Consider the following 22,908-nt stretch of genomic DNA (forward strand, 5'->3'; position numbering starts at 1 on the left):
ACTCGGGGGGCTCGAGCAGCGGGGCCGGCAAGTTGCGGAGTTAGCTCCGGGTTCGCCCGTCCGTCCGTGCCAGTCCTGGGCCGAGGCGCGGCCGCCGCGTGTCCCTGCGCCCGACCGGACATCGGTGGCCGGGACGCGGGCTGGGGTCGCGCTCCGCTCGGCTGCCCTCTCGGCCCCGAGTCCCGGGCGCTCCTCGCCACGCCGCTCGCCGACCTGCTGTCCAGCGGCGTCCTGGGCGGCGCCGGGCACCGCTCCCGCCTTTCGCCCGGGTGCCTGACTGCTCTGTGCTCGCCCGGCTCCCGGCCGGGGAAAGTGATAGCAGAAGGGACGGCTCTCCCGGACCCCCGGGCCCACTCTGTCAGGACTTGTCCGTCCCCTCCCGAGGGCGAGGTTCCTGGACCTGAGGCCTCAGCCGTCGTTTTACCCCGGAGCCAGGAACCTAGTTCGCAGTTAGGGTGAGCCAGGGGAAGTCCTGGGAGGCTCTGGGAAGCTGCTTTTCTCCCTTCTTCTGTGACCTCCTCTCTCTTGTTCTTATCGAATATTGTTGTTTTACGAAGGGTTTCCGTGGCAATATTCGACATTCCCTTCCATCCTTTCCTAAGTAGTTTCCTAATTTTAATCAGGAGTTGTTCCGTCTGAAGGGAACAAAGGATTCAACTGTGTCTTACAGGCAGACGAGCTGGGGTGACACATGTTGATCTCTGAAGCATTCCAGGAGTTTCTACCCTCTATCATGTTAGCGATTTAATTGGGTTCCAAAGGTAGCAAAAGAAGGGCAGAATGATCAGCACTTTTGCATTTAAAGCTTTTTCTTAATGAGATATTTTATTTGGGAGGAAAGACGTTTTTAGGTTCAAGGATTTTCAACTCGGTAGAACCGAGTTAGAGTTTGTCTCCGGTGATAGAAATTGTTGTGAGATTGCAAAGAAATATTGTCCTTAGAAGAGTAAACATTACCTATAAGTGTCTCAACTAAAAATGCTCGTCAGGTTATTTATGCTGAGTGCTCTTTATATTTCTTGGGGGAATTTGTCAAGCAAGGGGTTTTGGTACTTCATTCTTTAAAGTTATGAATTGCACTGAACCTCCTGCTTATTAGTGAATCATAGGTTTAAGCAAGTGGGTGGCATTATTCAATGTTTAATCATGAGTTTGCCACCTTTGTTGCAGAGACAGTAAAATAATAGACTTTTTAAACAAATGGTGCTTCATCTGCCTGGCCCTAAGTGTTGGCTGCTGCCTGGAATATGTTGAAATGTTTTTTAACTTCCAAGTGAGTAAATTGCTCTGGTTTGCTCAGCAGTTTGGTAATGTCCATAGGGTTTGTCTGGATCAGGGAGCAGTGCCTTCATCACCAATAGTAACTTTTCTCTGCTTGAGCTTAGTTCTTAGAGACAAAGGAGAGTCAATCAATGGAACAGCTATTATTACTACCCTGCAGGCTGTAGGATTGGTTACTGTGGTCTGTTTTATATTCTGGTGGGGAAAGATCTCTTCCCAAACTTAACCTTAAAAGTACCATAGAACCGAGAGTAAAATATATATATATACTTAAAAATATAAGGACTACTCTGTGTTGTTCTTACTCAAACAGGTTCTCAGCAGTGCCTTCCAGGTAGTTGAAAACCAGGTTTAATCCCCATGGGAAGATTTGACTTAGCACCACTTCTTAGATGTGTTTCCAAACTCTGCAAACTTGGATTTTACTAATTTAAACACTCTAAAATATTGTAAGTTCACACTAAAGAAATGTGTGAAGAAGCTAAAAGCTCTTCTGACTCTTGCAGTTTTAAGAGCAAAACGTCATGATAAAAAATAACTATACCACCACCTAGAGTCTGTTTGTTAGTTTATTGCATCTGAAGTTTGCTTGACTTGACATGTCTCTTGCAGTTCTTATATAGTCAAAAAATGATTAAGAAACGATAGCTTTCGAAAGGCCATCCAAGAGAACAATGATTTAAGTAATAAATAGCAAGTGCCAATTTAAATTATCTGAGCCACCTTTAGGATTGAAAATTATGATGTATCAAGTTGAATGGGCTATTCTCCAAAAGGTTTTGATTCAAAAGAATTTAAAACAGGAAAATTTCAGCTCATGTTTCAAGGTAGCTCGGATTGCTTAAAGACTTTTCTGTGGTGTTCTTGTAGATTCAAGACATCTTATAAATTAAATGCCAGCAGAGCTTTCTGAAGTCCAGGTGAAACAAAAACAATGATAAAAATATAGGGGAACCTTACAGCCACAGACATTCTGGAAACTCAGAAGTTCAGAGAGAATGTAGGCTGTGGCAGAGTTGTGGTTCAGAGATGTGAAAAGTAAAATCAATGTGAATTAAAGTGCTAATCTATTTTGCTGGTGGTTCATGTGTAGTAAAGCAATCTATTACATGGGAGACATTAGGGAGGCAGCTTAGTTGGCCGTGTGGCTTATCACATTGCCCGTGGAGGAAGTAATGTTCCTCCTTTAAGTGGTATAGCCCGAGAGAAAGATGGCCTCCAAGATCTTTAATTAAATACCAGTTGAACAGAGAGAACTAGAGCACTGTATTAATTCCGTCAAACATCACTATTTTAGAACATTGAGGACAACTAAAAATGAATTAACTCATATCTGAAAGCAGAATTTTATGGAAGGTGACAGATGAGGCAAAATATGTCAGTCTGATGGAACAAATAAGATGAGGAGATATGCCATCCTCTGTTCTCTGGAAAGATGAGAGGAAAGGAGATCATTATTAATTGCACAGATTCATCGCAAACCAGTACTGGAAGACAATGACATAGAAGTAATTTTAAATAATAGTGGCCCAGGACGTCTGGAGTTAAAGGATACATGGAAGGAATTAGGTTTTTCATTTTAAAACTTAGGAAGTACCAGAAACTTCAAAGTGTTATTTGGGAAATGCGGTAATAGTTTTGTGTCTCAGGTTAAAAGATAATTCTCCTCAGAATAAGTTTAAAACATCTAATTTTGATTAAGGAAAAGAATTGTTCACTTTAAATTCTGGTAGGTTCAGTTTCTTTTCAGACTTTACATTGCCTGATCCAGTTTTGAGAGGGTTTCTGGAGAAAAAGAGTTCTAGTGTCTCTATCCTTCACCCTCTCCCCAACCCCCTTTACTCTCTTTCCTTTTTCTAAAATAAACAGCTTCTACAGTTTGGGATGTTTTCTTCCGTGAGAATTGCCTTACTCTGCAGCTTCCCTTCTTGGCTGTGGTGGGGTGAAGTTTCTTTACTCTTGTACTTTTTCCCCTCTGCACTTTCAAGTGGTCGATACACAGAGTGGGTTTTGTTTTTCGTGTTTTTGATAATGATTTACTGTTACATGGAGGAGGACCAGGAGAAAGCATTTGCTATTCTAACAAAGCCTGTGTACCCATGTCTTCTGACTGGAGAAATATTTATGCTAATGTAATCTTGGCTGCTATTGAAAAGTCAAAGCATTTTTAACGGACTAGGGTGGGGGACTTACTGGATGTATGAGACTGAATCCATGAATTAAATTTCTCAAAATGCATTTCCTTCAGTTGCAGTCTTTTCAGGGAACTTTGGTGAGGGGGTATGAGCAGACTCAATTCTGGAATATTTAGGTAAGGCACCAATCAGAGAAACGTAATACCGGGATGGTCTCCAGGACTTGAGAAGGTAAAAACCAGGAGTGTCAGGTGATGAGGCAGGCCATTGGATGGAACTGAGGATTATGGAGAGAGGGTGGAGTGAACAAAAAGTAAATGGAGGAGAGAGATCTTGTTTCCCTATCCTGTTTGCATCTGATGCTGAAGCAGGGACGTGAATTGCTGATGGTGGATTCCCTCTTATGGGGCCAGCAGTATCATATAAATAGTGGTTGTTTGAGGGAGAGAAATGACAAGTTCCCCATTGGTGCATGTGCATACTTTTTAAATGTCTTTTAAAGACATCTAAAGTAGAAGATCAAAACTGGGTACCAGAATTCAGTCAGGAGTTAAAGTTTGTCTGGAAGTAAATTAGTATGAGATCATTTTTCTTTTCTCTGTTTTTTTTAAGGTCTGGAGTTTTCTAAGAGTCTTGGTCATCATGGGAAACTGTTTTGAGTGCTGAGGTTTGGTTGATGCACTGGGTAACTCTTCTGTGGTATCTCTGATAAACATACTTGATGTAAATGACTATAGAAAGAATGCTTTCTTTAAGTGCGTTATCATGTAATTCAGGGTGCTGGGAAAACTGAGACCAGAGAGATCCCCGAAGTCCTATCAGTGTTTCTTTGCAAACTATTACATAGATGCCCATCTGTTGTTTTTTTTTTTCTTCCTTGAAATGTAATGTTCAATTTGATGGCTACTGAATATGTAGGATTCTAAAAATTTGAGTTTATTTAAAACAGAACTTTCCTTTTGTTTTGCTGTATGTATGAAAGTCTTAATTTTTCATAATAAACATAGGTACTGAGATGAGTAGGAAGTTATACTAATTTTTGTCACTGTTAACATATATACTCTATATCATGAGCCTTCAAATTGATCTCTGTACTATCTTGCAAATAGAGCATTACTAAATTTGTGACATTTTTTGTTATCAGTACACCTGAGATATAATTTTTCTTACGTTCATAAAAATGGAGAAAAACAGGAATGAGTTAATAATAGAGGCAATATATTTTACTACTGTATTGGGGTTTTATTAAAATTAATATTTTGAATCTTGCTAGAGATAAACAATTAGCTTAGAACGCTAGACATAGTATAAAGAGAAGCAAATTAAAAGAATTTAGAAGTCTGATAACTCAAAAATGGAGAAATAAACAACACTCTTTGGGCTTATGGGGAAAAGGATCTTTACTATATTTACTTAATGGTACTAATTTTTTTTTTTAAAAGCTATAACCAGTTTTAAGATAGATTGTTCTCAAAGATAATAGTATAAATAATTACCTGTTAAAGAAATTATTATACATATGATCAGGTTTTTGTTGACATAATTTCAAGATCTCCAGCATGTGTTGCAATTTTGGCTGGACAGGTAATTGTGACATCCATCCATTCATCCATTCTCTCTCTCCTTCCTTCCCTCCTCTGTTCCACTTTCAAGAAATAGTATTGGATTAAAGACGGGTTTTGTTAAACAACTTGGAAATATCATTCTCTGACAGGGTTAATAGTTAGCATAGTTCACACTCCCCAGGAAAATTTTTAACTTCTTACACCTCAGGGAATAAAAACTCTAAATTAAAATCCATCTTGCCTCTTAACTTTGTGTTGTTTAACAAAACTGTCTTGAAGGATGAAAGGGAAAGACCTTTATTTACCTTAAATTCCAAGTCACTGTCTGACTAAGCTCAGTTTCAAGAAATATTAAACTAGAAGCCTGCTGGGAATTTGAGTCATCGGCTTAAGATACCACCAGGACCAGGACGGCTCTGGTTGACCTGATATTGCTGTTTATTCAGAGCTTTGGTGGAAAGGAGTCGCTTATCCCTCGAACTTCTAATTTAAAAAGTCGTTTCTTTAGTCACTTGTTAAAGCGATAGGACTACTCCTTGTTTTAAAACCTGTAATTTGCTAAGGGATTGAGGACAATAGGAAACTAAGGAGTTTGGAGCCTGTTATTAGTAGTTTGCTTTGATTATTTTACTTTTACTTTCTCAACTGTGTGCAGGGTACTAGGTAAAAGTCTGGTGATGAGCTTTAGATAGTTAAGAGAAAAACTTAGCTTAAGTCACAAGTAGTAGCTAAGCTAATGTTTCCTTATATTTAGGTATTTTTAATGAAGTTTGCTATACTCTACATAACATGTGAACATGTTAAATGTATTAAAAAAGCATTAAGAAGCTTTAGAATAGTAAGATAAGCAATTAGGTTTGTATACAGTCTTAGCATGAGGATGGTGCAGTGTTGTTGTGTTTGCTGATGTAATGCAGGTGCAAGAACCTGGTAGGTAACAAGGTTCACAGTCGAAATTTAAGAATTAGAAGTTGAAAGTAGGAAAGGGCCATCTCTCGTGAGGAATACATCTGGAAATTGAGAGATAGGAAATTTTTAAGGGATAATAGTTGGTGTGTGAAAAGCACGCTTTCTTAGATGATTTTAATTTCTGAATTTATGAGTTTGTAGTAATCTGTAATAGAACTGTGGATTTATATACTGGAAAAGAAACACATTAAGGGAAGGAGGGGGGACAGGAGGTGGAGGACACAAGAGAAAGTATTTGGGAACATGTGAAACACCCAATAAGAAGTGTCCTCAAAATGAATTAACCACAGTTGCGGTGTTTCTCCTTTGGGGACTGTTTGTGCAGTGGATGATGTAGACTCAAGTTTGATTTTTGAAAAACATGCTCAAAAATAATATTTCTGTTTTGTTATTGCACATGTATTTATCTAGTGTAGGTTCTGCTACTGAATCAGTGATGTTACAGTTAAAGGAAAATATTTTTAATCTCCCCGTGTACCATCTGTGGAATGAGGGGGTTAGGTTTGATTTCTAAATTCTGAAATTCTGACTAGACAGCAATCTATGCTGTTGTGGATAGTGAGCAGTAAAGATTTCAGGCCTGTGGTTTTAAAAGGCGTGGAGATGATTAGCTAAAAACTTAGAGTATAAAAAAGTTGTCACTTAGTTGTTTGCCTTTGGCCTTTTCCTTTTTTATTGGGAGAAGCAGAGAAAGGGAGACAGTGGACATTTTGGAGGCAAGCGCTTTGTGCCAGGCATTGTGCTGGCCACATCACACACATTTTCTCTTTTTAAGTCCTTCTGTTCCCTTGTGATATATAGGTATCGTTTTCTGTAGTTTATAGATGAAGGAACCTAGTCTGAGAGATACCAGAGTAACTTGCCTGCAGCCACACAGCTAATTGAATCGATAATTTGATTTTCCATAAGAATATGCCATCTTTTGAAGAGAAAGCCAGTTGCCATCTGATTTTCAGGGAGTCATTAAAAAACCTTGCTCTCTAGCTGGTGGCTACAAAACTCGCAGCATAGACAAGACTCCAAGACTGGATTATCGAAGGCAGCCTCACTGGGCAGGCACACTGCTGCCCATGGCTGCTTCTGCAGCAGTGTCCCCGAGTTCTGGGAGAGCGCTGACATCCTGCTGCCCACACTTACCCGAGAGAAGTGTGGTCACCAAGGGCAGGCTGCACAGGCTTGGTCCTCCAATGCTAGCTCTCATGAAGTGGATCACAGAAGTACTGCAGTGTTCTTTGAGGCAGTGAAAGCAACTATGTTTCTTGATATAATTCATTAAAACAGCTTGTCATGGTGTTAATCCGGGTGTTCCCAAGGCTAATTATGTTTGTCCACTTCAAGGAGCAGTTGTAGCAAATTCAGAGCCATAGCTCTTCCTGGTTGAAAAGTTACAAGTCTTGACTATTAGCAGTTCTTAACATGATTTTTTTTTTTTATTAGCCTCACTTCACTGCAATAATTTTGTTAAAGACTGTACTGTGCGAATAAACTAGTCTCTGTCATACAAAGGAGAAATCGATGATGCATTTGGGAATTTATTGGAGGGAAGCACAAGGAGAGAGATGAGGAGTGGTTGGCTTCATTCTGTGAGTAGACTCGTCAGGAGAGTTTGGAGCTGGAGAGGTTCATGGCACACAGGGTGTTTTAAGTATACACTAGGCATGTGCTTCTGTTGAGGCTATAAGAAATGGAATTATGAGCCTTTCCACCCCTTTTTACCTGCCTCATTTAAAATTTGTGGAATTTTGAATCCAAAAGTTTCAAGCTGAGGGGTTCCCTATACGTACACTGAAAAGTTACAAGCAAATTAGAACTATATTGGAGACACAAGGATGAGTAATACAATTCATATACATAACATTTTCTAGGGTGCTTTGGATTTTGAATTGCCAAGTAAATGTTGGAAGAGCAAAGGCTCTGTATAAAAACTGCAGAGGAAATGTTTTGCTTCTATCTTTTATTAAGAGAATATGTTGTATTTTGGCAAATAAGAAAAGAGAGAAACTGTCAAAGTCTTAGAGAAAAAGGAAATCTTTCTAAAGTTTAGACATGCCTTTATGTTATTTTCCTAACCCATCCATACCTTTTTAAAATATTTAAATACACCGATCTACGTGACGCCAAACATCAGGATTGAAAGTGAAGGCTTTTTTTCACCATATGTCTCTTTCTCCATTATCTGGATGTTTGGTATTACTGCGGGAAAGCCCAAGGCAGTGCCTTGTTAGCTCTGTTGCTAACAAAAGTGACCTTTACCTATCCTGGTAATACTTGACTGACCCAATTCAAAGTCAGATTTTCTTCTTTTTTCATAGCTTTGAATTTGTTTTGCTTAGACTTTTACAAATTCAAGTAATTTCACAGGCTCCTTAGATTTCAGGTTGGAAGAGAATTTGATAAAAGCATGGGTGCTGTGGATTTCAGCATGCCATCGCAGAGACACTGGTTCTGCTTCCTCCTTAACCAGCCAAGTCAGTTTTGAGAGGCATCTTATGGAGGAGCACACAGTTCGTGTCTACTGTGAATCAAGTGACGACCCTGCTACCATTCAGCACTTAGAGACCAGCCTCTTCTCTTTTGATCCTCCTCCTTTCCCTAGTTTTGTTTCCTCTTACCTTATTTCCCCTTCTGTTTCTCAATTTCTCACCTGGCCTTTTTTCCTTTAACTTGGCTGTGGGTCCACTTGATACAGTGGGGTAAATGATTGCTTAACTTCCTGCAGTTTTTGTTGTTAACACTTCCAAAACATTTGTTATCTGCATTTTACAGAGGAGGAAATTGAGCCCTTAAGAATTTCAATAAAATTTAAAAGTCATACAGCTAGCTATAGGGTAGACGGAGGAGAAGTCCCATCTTGATTGACTTCACACTTTTTGGTTGGTTGGTGGTTGTTGAGAAGGAGGGGTTTGTGTGCCCGGTGTTAAGGAAGAGTTAACCTTTGGTGGTGGATGGAGCAGGCTTACCTTTATGTCCCAAGGAACAATGTGGGAAGGGGGCATCTGCATCACTCTTGATCTAATACCTTATTTTCTCCTTGTGATCTTCAGAAAATTCAGGATTCACTAACTGTTCTAATACTTGGGATGTAATTTGTAGGCTGAGAATTTCCAGACGTTAAGTTTTACAATACAGGTGTGTGTATGTTCGTACAGTGGCTTTGTTTTACACATTATATGTACATTTGGAGTTCTGTAGAGAAAGCCATGGGGAAGTTGCTTTTTACGGATTGAGAGAGCCAGGTACCTTTAGTTGACTAGTGTGACCAGAAAACTCCTAGGTCAACTCTACTTAACTACTGACAAGGAGTGTTCGAAAAACATCAGTGGAGGTGTTGGGCCTGTTGGTTCAGCTGGAAACATATTGCAAAGGTTGTTGACCCTATTCCTGTATTCTCCTATGAAAAGATAACAAAGAAGGGGGCACCGTGTAGACCAGAGGTGAAAACGTGCCATCAATGAAATGTGCCCAGGTCCACACTCCTAGACAGAGAGTAAGAGAGAAGAAACCTACTGTAGTCCTTTGTGTGGGCCACCGACTGACCACATTCCTGACCTTGGTGAAGCAAATTGGAAAGGAATATTTTCTCCTACGGGACAGTGGACAAGAGAATTTAGAGCCTCACTGTCATCCCCAGGCCTCTAACAAAATCGCATTTTTCTTTTCACAGTTTTGTGTACCCCAGTTGTTAACAGTCTTCCTTGTTTCATATCTGTGTTCCTCAGTAGACCATTAACTCCATGAACAGGAACTTATTCATCAGTGCATGTTGGTGCCCTAAGCTCCTGGCACACAGAAGCCTGTCTGTGAACATGTGTTGAATTGAACTGTACCAGTCCCGGCTGTTGGTGAAGTTTGGCTCACTTGGGTTAGGGATGGAGCCTTTGTGTATTTATACATAACAGCTATTAATTATAATTCATAATGAAGAATAGCTGCTCTTCTGTATTTTTTTTTTTTTCTGTTAGCCTATTTAAATTAGGACTTCTAAAAGAAATACTGTTTCTTGCTTAAAACTATCAGCTTCTTTCTGGGCATATTAATTATGAGGGGGAAAGTAAAACTAATTATTGTGACATTATAATTAATTGGCACTTGAAATAATTTGTTTGGTAATACTAAATTTCTTCAAAAATACACAAGTTATGATATTTGAGAAAATACGTTTATCAAAATCTTTGGGGAATAATTTTTAACTTTTTTGTTAAGCAAATAAAGCTAAATATTTCTAGAGCCTTCTAGGTAGTTTCTTTTGCTTTACTTCCAAAAGTCACAAGGACCTACCAGCTTGGTATATTTAATTACATTGGATTTTCCTGCTTGGGAAGAAGGAGGCATCTTAAAATTTCATTATCTGGAGTTAATTTTGGTGTTAAAAAACCTTGCAAGTATTGGGGTACCAAGAAGGATTGGTGATTCAAAACCTGGTAAGTTATAGCATTTAAGTGGCATATGAAGCCTTTTTGTTAGCTTTTAAAAATAAGAATTTATGCCTCACTAAAGAAAAACTTCCTCTTAGAATGCCATAATTTTCAACTATGTTAATAATTACTGGAAAGAGGCAGAAAATAAAATTATTTTGAGGTGGACCTCAGAAATTTCTAACTGTGATACTTATTTTCAAATGCTAATGAAAAATATATACATTATCTAGATGAATATTTATAGCATTGACGTTTATCAAATCCTCTTAAAATAATGTTAACTTAATTTCCTGCTTTGTGAAGACAAAATTTTTCAACAAAGGTAACTTTATGAATGTTTGGGAATGTGTTTCTTTTGCAAACAAAGATAAACATTTCTTCTCCTGGTTCCCATTTCTGTGTCTACTCATTCACATGCTTATAAATCACAGCAGCAGAAGAAAAAGTTAATGGACTAGTGTCCAAAGTAAAAGGGTAGAAAAATGAGCACATTTACTATTCATATGGCATATTCTAGTTTTGTGCTTTCAGCAGCCCTTTTCCTGAGTACCTGAACTTCACCTTCATTGATGATTAGTGTTTGTCAGTATGTTACAGAGTACATGAATTTCTACACACCAGTATAAATTTCCCACCACTGGATTCCTCAGCAGACACCCGAACTTAATTCTCTTTCTTGAACTAAAACTTGTAGCTAAGGCATGATGTCTCTTTTGAATTAACATTATTTTCCTTTGCAGTGAAAAAGGCCAAGGAATGAGAGTCTGAAGGCTGGTAGCTACCCCTGACACAGTGTTTGCTTGGCTTTGACCTCATCCATCCACTCACTTTACATTTCACACATCCCTGTGTATTCCGCCTGATAATGCCAAGGAATGCTTTCCTTTGAAAGTATCATTCTAATAACAAACACATTCACCTTGAATTTTAAACTCCTGTACCACGTTCTTTCTTTTCCTCCCTTTAAAAGTGATACATTTTTTGATTCAGATTATTCAGTGTTTTAGCTTTAACCCAACTCTAAAGGATCTTGCTTTTGCAGAATTATTATATGTTCCATTTGGTATATTCCCTGAAATCTGTAAAGTTCAGGGTTGCTAACAGCAAAAGATGACAATATTGATTAATATTGAGATTAAGTAAAAATGGGCCTTTTGGGCAGTCAACAAAAGTAAGATCTGACTTTACATCTTTTGAAAATCTAAAATTAATGTGCATTTCTTTACACCAGTCATAGAAATCCAAATATTGTTGTATGTTACTGATCTTTAAGTAGTTTCATGTGTCACAATGAGAGTGGTAAAAATTTTTGTGTCTAGTTGTATGAGGGGCAAGTGGAAGGAGAAGTAATCGTGTATATTACTATAGGGTAAAACTAAAATCTCTCTGGGATAATAGCATTACAAGTTTGGACTCCATTTGATTTTATTTTACAGTAGATTTTAAAGTTTGTTTCTGTGTTTTGGAATTCTAGTAAATGTGAACAGCCAATCATATGCATATAGGTCTAAAAAAAGATATTTTTTAAGACATGCTGAGTGAATTTATCCAGTGGAGATAAGTAGCAAGTTGTAATTTCTATTGAACACTTAAATGAAGCATCAGGAAGGAAAAAAAAGTTGTGTTTGTGCTTACTGCCTTGTGAGTGGTGCAGGACTTAGCAATTCTCCTAAAAGAATTGACCGCTGTTACTTTAAAAAGAAAAAAAAAAAACATAGTGAGGAGATAGAAAGTTTTGGTGTGTGGGATGGGAAAGGCAAAATCACTTCTAAATTATGTTGAAGTCACCATTTATTTTGTTTTAGGCATATTTGCATTGTGTATTCCAGAGGATAGTGAAAGATAATAAATGTGGTGAAAATATTAGTATCCTTAACACACTGCTGGGTAGTTTAACTATTAATCAGAGACACAGTGGCGAATAAAGAATGAAAGCTAGGGATTAAATAGGTTTTAGCACGGCTTTGCCACAGACAAGCTATGAAATGGGTGAGTCATTTGATGTTTTCTGGCCTCAGAAGTAGTGTTACTTGGGAAAGTGAGCTTTTGTTTTTGAATGCATTGAGTATCAGGGTGCATAGAACTTAGGGCTGGGAGGATGTCCCTTACGATTTTTTGAACTTGGCATTTAATATTTTACAGCAAAGTTTTTAGTTTAACATAATTGAACTTGTACTAGATAGGGTTAATAGGCTAGAACAAAAGGTCAAAGCATAAGGCATTAGGCTTAATTAAGGGAGAGCAGGAGTGGCAGGAGTGTGTGACAGTTAAATGGGTTTCCCACAGACTAATGTCGGTTACAGTGCAACCATGCCTCAACTTAAGTGGGTTATTTTGTGCAAAGGGCAGCAGTGATTAGCAGTTTGACATGCCAGACACTTCTGGCCAATCCCATCTGTTTTAGAGGTTAAAAAAGCACACCTTTATGAGCTGATGGATTGATTTGTGTGCCCGTCTGGTAAAGATTAGAAGTCCAAGGCCAGTGCAGTAAATGTCAGTTACAGAATATTGTACTTTCTTGGTTGGCTCATTGTTGTAACCGTCAACTGTTTTATAATGGGGGATAACTGCTGTTTATGGAGTGAATGCAAGATGGGTGGGGGAACAGGTGAGGGAAGGAGAGAAATCTTTCCTAGATGGAATTGTGAAGTAACATGTTCTGTAGCAGGTGTTTCAAATTTTACGGAGTGTTTTTGGCCCATTCTTTATAGCTTGAGTCACATTGTTCTTTTCTCAGTGTTAGCAACACTGTCAGTCCAGGGCTTAATTTTGCACGCAGAATTGGTAGGTTTCTTTATTTCGGCACCTCTTTTTCAGGCAGATGGATAGTTTATCTCCTATTATTATATATGTTTTTTTAAAGGATAATATTTTATTCATTGAGCTCCTTGGGAAGGGAAAAGAGAAAAGGAAGAGAGTCACACACAAGCAGATACACAGACACACACACAGAGACACACACACTGTTCTGTGTTCTTTTATGTGGTCAGTCAGGTGCAGCCACAAAAGGGACATAGGACAGGCTCAAGATAACAGATTATTATACTCAGAGGTCCTAGAAGGCCATATCATGTAGACCACATGGGAAAGCACCAGTGTTGGGCAGGAGTGAGGGAAACTCCTAGTCTGTGGCCTTTATTGAAGTTTGTTTTGAAAAGGCAGAGCCCTGTGTAAGCAAGTGTGGGAGTGGCTAGTTTGAATAAGCTCTAGGTATATAATAATACTAATAAGCTACAGGTGTATAATAATAGTTTTGAATAAGTTACAAGTATATAAGCTCTAAGCTGTAAGAGTAGTCCCTAGTTTGCTTGGTACCTGCCCCTGGGATGTTAGAAGCAGAGGAATATGTCTCACAGGGTACGGGTGCCAGTTGGAAGAGGTATGGCTCTGTATTGCTTAGTTTCCGTGTCAGTGGCGTACTTCTGGCTTTGCCATCTCTAAGAACTGGCTAGCCCCTGGAGAATGGGGCTCTCTCCAGCCACAAAGGTTTGTAAGAAGTTAAAACCTCATAATATATACAGAAAATAGGAAGTATACACATACATGCATGCTTGCTTTGTCAGTAGAATTTACTGTGGTCATCTGAGATGGCATTGTGTCTGAACCTAGGCTCTGACCCATTTCTTCATTGACAGCTATTAAGTAAAGCTGTTAATAAAGCCATTAGTTTGTTTTCAGTTTAAAATTATAGCCAATTTAAAGATACACAAAGACTATGTTGTGGTTATAAAAATTGACTTCAACATACTCTGGTATCCAAGGAAAGGGAAAAATCCTAATTATGTGGATGAAATAGATTCAGGTATTGTCATTATAATCAATGGGTTTAGGAATGTAAAGCATTCTGTCTGTTAGGGTGGGCAGAGAGAGGTGGCAGAAAGAAACAGCCTCTATCAGATGACCATCTTCAACCTGAAGTTTGAGTTCAAATAAAAATATAACCAAGAATCTGGAAACAACATTGGAAGGTTCTGATTGATGTCATAACGCTCTTATACTTGTCAGAGAACATGAGCCATGAATTGCCTGTTACCTCGTTACACAGATCGCATATTTCAAGTCTGCCCCTGAGTTGTTTCTTGTAGAAAAAATTAAAATAGCTGAAGAAAATGTTGTCAGTGAAAGCTGTATATGGATGATAGTTGTAATTTGTATTTTATGAAATGTATATATGCATTTATTTTCAAACTAAGCTAATCTGAAGTAAATTGGCTTAATTTATAGAAAGAAATTGAGAAATTCTATTTTTTCTTTAAAAAGGACTGAATGAGGTCATTGTGTTGGAATTTATTTAGGCATTTAGTACTTAAATATATAATCATCCTTGTGTTCTTTGTGATGTAACATCAATTGAAATGATTTGGATCTAATACAGATTTCGCATGAAAAAATATTTGCCCTTCTCTGTGGGGAGAGGAGGTAAAGAAGCATAAATTTTATATCATTACTTCTCTTTCACTAGATCATTTTTCAATGGCAAAAAGATTGGCTTGGGTAGTAAATTAAATGTGGGAAATTTACCTAATGCAATGGACAGAAACTTCTTAAATGATTCTCCTAGTGTTGTTGTGTTAAACTTGAAGCAAATACTTGACACTCTACATCTATTCTCATATCATCAATATTTTTGAAGTACCCTAGATCCTGTCCTTTTTGGTTTCCTTCTCCTTTCTCAAGTAACTTAAGGTGTCTATAATATAATCTAGTTTGTTGTAATCTAGTTAGAGTTGTATTTTATTAAACTAAAAGGGAAATATTTTGTAGGGTTAACCTTTTGTGTGTGTTTTGATATATTATGAGGTTTTAAAGAATGCACCTTGTCGTCTTGGAGATGGTAGCACAGTGGTTATGGTGCCAGCCACATAACACTGAGGCAGGTGGGTTCGAACCCTGCCCAGGCCAGCTAAACAACAGTGACAAGTGCAACAGAAAATAGCCCAGTATTGTGGTGAGTGCCTGTAGTCACGGATGTTTGGGAGGCTAAGGCAAAAGAATTGCTTAAGCCCAAGAGTTTGAGTTTGCTGTGAGCTATGGGCACCATGGCATTCTACTGAGGGCAACACAGTGAGACACTGTCTCAAAAAAAAAAAAAGAATGCACATTGTCCTCTGTAATCTGTGGTAGTCAGTTTCTGTCAATCTCTTGTACTTCCTTTCTTTTACTAACATAGTATTTCTGCAGTTGAGAGACCTAGAAAGTACACTTCTCTAAGCACATTAGTTGAACATATGCTTGTTTAGGTTATAAAAAATGAAAGAAAAAACTCAGTGTACTTAGCATCTTGTGTTTGCAATTCTTGTCCTAAAACTATAGATTTATAACTCAAATTTTAGTTGTTAGAAATTTTCATGAGACAATGGAAAAATATTTGCCTTATTTCTTATTTAGAGTTTAAATGCTATTAAAGTGTATGATTGTTCTTGTATGAATTTTAAGAAGAAGACCGTTTTACACAATGAGCTCATTCAAATATGTTCTTTTTTGTTTGTTTGTTTGAGACTGAGTCTCACTGTGTTACCCTCCGTAGAGTGCTATGACATCACAGCTCACAGCAACCTCAAACTCTTGGGTTTGAGCAATTTTCTTGCCTCAGCCTCCCAGGTAGCTGGGATTACAGGTGCCTGCCACAATTCCCAGCTGTTTTTTGGCTGGAGTTGTCATTGTTGTTTAGCAGGCCCAGGCAGGGCTCCAACCCACCAGCCCCAGTGTATGAGGCTGGCACCCTGCTCCCCGAGCTACAGGCACCAAGCCTCAAATATGTGTCTTAATGTTATATGTATGTTGTTTGTTAATTTATTTATTTATAAAATCAGTATATGTGTCTGTACGTGTATGACATACTTCCAGTAGAGATGCCTAAACCTGTTGATTGCATTAAGCATCTGGTACCTCCTAATGAACGTTAGAAAAGGTGGTAGTGCACTAAGTAGATCATTTCTCCTCTGTAAATTGCATGCATTTTACTTTTTTGTATTTTGTGACCTTGCAGTCAGTGACTTCAGCCCAGAATAGTTTCAAAGTCATGTAAATGAATGCAATTAAGGTATTGCTTATCATCTTACATAGTTCAGATGGAACCTTATTGGATAGAGAGGTTTATTTGCTTTATGAGGAAGGTCAAAGTAAGGTTAAATTTTATTACATAAAATGATTTGGTAATGTTTTTGTTTAGTTGCTGAAAAAGTAGTGTCCTAATAGGAAATGATAATGCTCTTTTTTCCCCTCAATTGCCTGGAGGTCCGTTCAGGGTTGGTTTGTTGGTTTGTTTGTTTTTTTCTCTTTAGTAGTTATGAACTCTATCTTAAGGAGGCGCCTTCTGTCAAATTCTAAGATTTTGGCAACTTTCTGCCCTTATTTTTGATTCTAGGCATGTTTGATCCATACGTAGGTGACGCGCCCTGCTGCTGATGGAGGGTGGCATTGGTGTTACTTTCCTCGTTTTGTTGTGTTTCACTTTGCTGCTCTTTAAAGTGCCCTGTTTTTTGCAAATTGGGGATTTGTGGCGGCCTCTGAGTTGAGCAAGTGCGCAGGTGCTGTTTCTCCAATAGCGTGTGATCACTCACTTCATGTGCCACATTTGGATAATTCTCTCAGTATTTCAAACTTTTCTATTATTGTATCTGTTTCAGCGACCTGTGACCAGTGACCTTTGATATTACTATTCTAGTTGCTTTAGGGAACCAGGAACCATATAAACAAGTGAACTGAATTGTTAAATGTGTATGTTCTGACTGCCTCACCAACTGGCCATTCCTCCATCTCTCTTCCTCTTCTTGGGGCTCCCATTCCCTTAGACAAAACAGTATTGAAATTATGCCTTATAATAAACCCATAATGGCCTGTTCAAGTGAAAGGAAGAGTCACACCTCTCACTTTAAATGAAAAGCTAGAAATGACTAAGCCTCGTGAGGAAAGCATGTGTCATGTTGAAAGCCAAGATAAACTGAAAGCCAGGCTTTCTGCCCCAAACAGTTAGCCAAGTTGTGGATGCAAAGGAAAAGTTCTTGAAGGAAATTAAAAGTGCTACTACTCCAGTAGAATACATGAATGATAAGAAAACAAAACATGCGTATTGCTGATGGGGAGGCAGATTTGGGGGTCTAGAGAGAAGATCAAACTAGCCTCAGTGTTCCTATAAGCCATAGCCTAATCCTTAGCAGTGCTAGGAAGGCCAAGAGAGGTGAGGAAGCTGCCAAGGAAAAGCTGGGAGCTAGCAGAGATTGCTCAGTGAGGTTTAAGGAGAGAAGCCGCCTCTCTAACGTAAAACTGCAGTGAAGCCACCCGTGCTGCTGTAGAAGCTGCAGCAAGTTATCCCGCAGCTCTGTTTAAGGTCATTGATGAAAGTAACTACGCTAAACAGCAGCTGTTCAGTGTAGATGAAGTAGCCTAGTAGCCTTCTATGGGAAGAAGATGCCATCTGGGACTTTCATAGCTAGAGGGGAGAAGTCAGGGCCTGGTTTCAAAGCATCAAAGGAAGGACTGTCTTGGTAGGGGATGATGTAGTTGGTGACTTTAAATGGGAGCCAGTGTTAATTTACTGTTCTGAAAATCCTGGGGCCTTAAGAATTATGCTGAATCTATTCTGCCTGTGCTTTATTAGTGGAACCACAAAATATGGGTGATGGTACATCTGTTTACAGCGTGGTTTGCTAAGTACTGTAAGCCCAATCTGAAGACCCACTGCTCAGGAGAAGAAGATTACTTTCAAAATATTACTGTTTATTGACAGTGCACTTGGTCAGTCAAGGGTCCTATGGAAAAGTCCAAGGTGATGATGTTTTCCTGACTACTAACACAGCATTCATTCTGTGATTTTGACTTTGGGCACTTATGATTCATATTATAGGAAGGTGTAACTACTGTACGTAGTGATTCCTCTGACAAATGTGGGCAATGTCAGTTAAAAATCTCCTGGAAAGACTCAACCCCTGTAGCTCAGTGGCTGGGGCACCGCAGCTGGCGGGTTTCAACCCAGCCCAGGCCTGCCAAACAACAAAAGCTGGTGTCGTGACAGGCACCTGTAGTCCCAGCTACTTGTGGGGCTAAGACAAGAGAATTGCTTAAGCCCGAGAGTTTGAGATTGCTGGGCACGGTGACACCATGGCACTTTTCTGAGGGCGACATAGTGAGAGTCTGTCTCAAAAAAAAAAAAAAAAAATCCAACAACGAAAAACCTTCTGGAGAGGATTCTCCAATCTACATGACAGAACATTTGTTTTTCCTGAGGGGAGGTCAAAATACTAACATTAACAGTTTGGAGGAAGTTGATTCCAGCCAAGCCTTGTGGATGACTTTGAGGGGTTTGAGACTTCAGTGGAGGGAGTAACTGCAGAAGTGGTGGAAATAGCAAAAGAACTAGAGTTAGAAGAGGAGCCAAAAAAATCTGACTGAATTTCTGCAGTCTCATGATGAAACTTCAATGGTTGAGGAGTTGCTTCTTACGGCTGACCAAAGAAACTGGTTTTTTGAGGTGGAATCTCCTCCTAGTTGATGATTCTGTGAACACTGTTGAAATAACAACAAAGGACTTAGATCATTCCGTGAACTTAGTTGATATAGCAGTGCCAGCATTTGAGAGGACTTGGTCCAATTTTGAAATTGTGGGTTAAAAAAAAAAAAAAAAAGAAAAGAAAAGAAATTGTGGGTAAAGTGCTATCAGATAGCTTTGCATGCTACAGAGAGATGTTTCAAGAAGAGAAGAGTTAATCAATGGGACAAAATTCATCATTATCTTATTTCAAGAAATTGCACCTGTGATCCTAGTATTTTGGGAGGCCAAGGCGGGCTGATTGCTTGAGCTCAGGAAGTTCAAGACCAGACTGAGTGAAACCGAGACCCCGTCTTTACAAAAAATGAAAAACTGAGGCAAAAAGATCGCTTGAGCCCAAGACTTTGAGATTGTTGTGAGCTATGTTGATGCCATGGCATTCTACCCAGGATGACATAGTGAGACTCCTGTCTCAAAAAACAAAAAAACAAAGAAAGAAATTGCTACAGCCACCCCAATCTTTGGCAGTCACCACCCTGATAGCCGGCAGCTGTCAAAATGGAAACAAGACCCTCTGTTAGCAAAGATTAGGATTTGCTGACACCTCAGATCAGTGTTAGCATTTCCTAAGAATATATTATTTTTAAATTAGGGCATGCACATTGTTTTTCTATACACAGTGCTATTTTTGTACATTTAATTGGCTGTAGTGTAAATGTATCTTTTATGTGCACTGGGAAATCAAAAAATTTGTGTGACGTTCTTGATTGCAATATTTATTTTGTTGTAATGGTGTGCAGCAGATCCACTGATATCTCTGAGGTATGCCTGGATGTGTTAATGCCAAGTACTGTGCCAGTTGGTACAAAACCTGAGACAGTGGCACTAGAGTCCCAGCTGACCTGGGCAGAGAGGAGACATGCTGCCCAGCCCAGCTGATTGAGGGAATTGGGAGAGCCTGGACCAGAAGAGTCTTACCACTGAAGACTGAAAGTGAGCGACTGAGTGTGTGGGGAGGGGACAGGGAGGGCAAGTAAAAGACAGGCAAGGGTTTTTCATTGTAGCTAGTCCACATAAGTGCTTCCTTTTTTTTGTTTTTTTTTGTTTTTTTGTTTCTGAGATGAATTCTTACTCTGTGGCCCCATAGCTCACAGCAACCTCAAACTCTTAGGCTTGTGCAGTCCTCTTGCCTCAGCCTCCCAAGTAGCTGAGACTGCGGGCACCCACCACAACACCTGACTAGTTTTTCTATTTTTTAGTACAGATGGTATCTCACTCTTGCTCAGGCTGTTCTCAAACTCCTGAATGCTTCCTGACCCGAAGCACTACACCCACCTCAGCCTCCTAGTGTGCTGGGATTACAGGCATGAGCCACCACACCCGACCTTATTTTCCTTTTATGATATAATTTTTACTTAAACATGGCATAGCAACTGATCAAGACTCTTAAGGTTCATCGATTTCATTTTGCAGATATTTACTGAGTATTAGCTGTATACTTTGCTCCACACCATGTGTTGGGGGATTCAGAGATGAATGTAGGGCTCACAGATACGGGGAAAGTAACAATAAAGAGGACAGAGGTGAAGTGACCTGGAGGTGTCGTGGTAAAGAGCCTGCTTGTTTAAGGCTGTTGGGGAAGCCTCACTGTAGCAAACTTTGTACATGTAGATGTTGAAGACTGCAGGACCCTGGTAGAATGACGCGATAATGAAAAGTAACTAGTTGGGGAGGTTAGAATTCAGGTTTACAGATTTATTTTTTGTCAAAGTGTAATCTTTGAGAACTGATCATAGGTTCTAGAACTGAAAACTCTAGAAATATAAGTCAGATACATAAGTACAATGGCTGATAGAAATGGAATGCTGGTGTGGTGGTAACAGGGAGTTTGCATCATACCTCCCTGTCACCAACTAGCTTCACAGCCATGCCTGTTAACCAAAATAAAGCTTCCTAAGCCAGCACAGTATTACATTATACGCCGCATCTCTTGGTGGCTAAAAACTTCCATCCTTTGTTCCTGACAGTGTAAACTTTTCCACATGTCCGTGTCGTTTTATATCTAGAATGGTTCTAATTCTCGGTTTTAACATTTTCTGTTCCTGGTGGTCTGGAGAAGAAATGAAGTGTTTCAGACTTTGCAGTGACTATCGGATAATTCTAACACTTTTTTTCTCCCAGAATCCTCAATTGAAATTCTCCTTTTTTCTTGACATTAACTTCTTACATCTTTGAGAACAGGCACAGTCTTTACTGTAGTGTAAAAAACGGGTAGTGTATTTTGGTAAATAATTATGACATGTGAGTGTTTTCATCAGATGTGGTTGACAACTATGCCAGGAAGATGTGTCATTAAGAATACTTTGTACAGGCAGTGTCTGTGGCTCAAGGAGTAAGCGCCAGCCCCATATGCTGGAGGTGGCGGGTTCAACCTGGCCCTGGCCAAAAACTGCAAAAAAAAAAAAAAGAAAGAAAGAATACTTTTTACCTTGCAATACATTTTTTTGTTTGTTTTTTGAGGTTATTTATTTTAGTCAGTTAAAATTCCATTGTAAAACATACTACTGAAATTCTTTGAAATAAGACGCACTTGAAGTAATACGTATTTCTCTTCATTTTCAGGGAGTGTTTGGATTGTGAGCTATCTCAGAACTCTGTTCTCAGGACCCAGGATTTTAACAATTGGGAGAAACACTTCTAGAAGGTACTGTATTTTGTCTCATTGCTCTTTTTATTTGAATATAATTAAGCCTTTCCATATGTAGGAAAGATTATTATACCATATTGTGTTGTTTATTTTTCTTTAACTTTCAAGGTTTTATTGTTTTTTGTTTTTTAAGAGACAGGGTCTCACTCTGTCTCCTAGGTTGGAGTGTGAGTATACCTTACTATAACCTCTCGTGGGCTTAAGTGATCCTCTGGTCTCAGCCTTCTGAGTAGCTAAAACTATAAGCATTTACTACTATACCTGGGTAATTTTGGGGGGGGGTGGGGGGGGGACATGCAGTCCGACTGTGTTGCCCCAGCTGATTTCAAATTCCTGCCTTGCAGTGATCCTCCTGTCTTGGCCCCTCAGAGTGCTCAGGTTACAGGCTTGCACATCGTGCCCAGCCAACTTTCAGATATTGATAAACTAGTTTGACATTTGTCACCCAGAAGAGGGGTATATTTCAATCTTGATAAATCTGAACTTTATGTAACCAAGTAAAAAGATACGGTTTAGATTAAACCAGTTTTGTGTTTTCAACACTGAGGTATTTATATTTTACCTTTTTATATAGAATCATTTTAAAGAATATCTAGACTTAAAAATAAGATATATAAAGTTCTTATTTATCTAAGAGTATGTGAAGTAGACAGTAACCTATTCAGGCAGTCTGATAGGCCTGCCTGCTGATGACAGCTCTACCTTCTAGTGTAGGGATCACCTGTCACCCACATTTCCATCAGTCTGTCATTAGGATCTGCTACTGAACCAGGCCACCTGATTTTGCCCCTGAACATCCACTTACTAAGTTATCTCACATTATCATATGTGGTTATGTTGATATAGCATAATACTGTATCTGCTTATAGACCCAGAGTGTCAGGACATGTGACATATTACCGGAAGGAAAAGATAATAAGATCATCAGGCTGGGTGTGGTGGCTCACATCTGTAATCCTAGCATTCTGGGCGGCGAAGAGGATTGCTTGAGTTCTGGAGCTCAAGACCAGTCTGAGCAAGAGTGAGACCCCGTCTCTACTAAAAACAGAAAATGTTCTTCTTAGCAAAGTATCACAGGAATGGAAGAAAAAGTATCCAGTGTACACACACCTATTATGAAATTAATTTAAACCTTTTTATATGAAAGCTATAACCTAATTACAACCTAAGGATACGGGGAGGGGGAAGGGAGGGAGGAGAAGGTGGAGGGAGAGGGATTCGAGGGTTCACTTCTGTGGTTCATCTCACAAGGGTACAAGTGAATCTTTTTATGAGTAGAATATGAATGTTTTAACACAATAACTAAGAAAGTTACATGAAGGCTATGTACCCCCAAAGTGCATCA

General features: G+C 39.1%; 1 protein-coding gene across 1 annotated transcript in view; it reads left to right on the forward strand.

The window, feature by feature from the left end:
* Positions 1 to 381: 381 nt before the first annotated feature.
* The window catches only part of NRIP1 (nuclear receptor interacting protein 1), a 107,458-nt gene continuing 84,931 nt past the window's right edge, over positions 382 to 22,908 (forward strand). Inside the window, exons 1-2 of the mRNA XM_023509695.1 lie at positions 382 to 455; positions 21,479 to 21,560. The gene's annotated coding sequence lies outside the window, so the exon portion shown is untranslated. The remainder of the gene's footprint in view (positions 456 to 21,478; positions 21,561 to 22,908) is intronic.

Source organism: Otolemur garnettii, unplaced genomic scaffold (genome assembly GCF_000181295.1).
Source record: "Otolemur garnettii isolate 467f Iridium unplaced genomic scaffold, OtoGar3 scaffold00009, whole genome shotgun sequence".
Classification (NCBI taxonomy): Eukaryota; Metazoa; Chordata; class Mammalia; order Primates; family Galagidae; genus Otolemur; species Otolemur garnettii.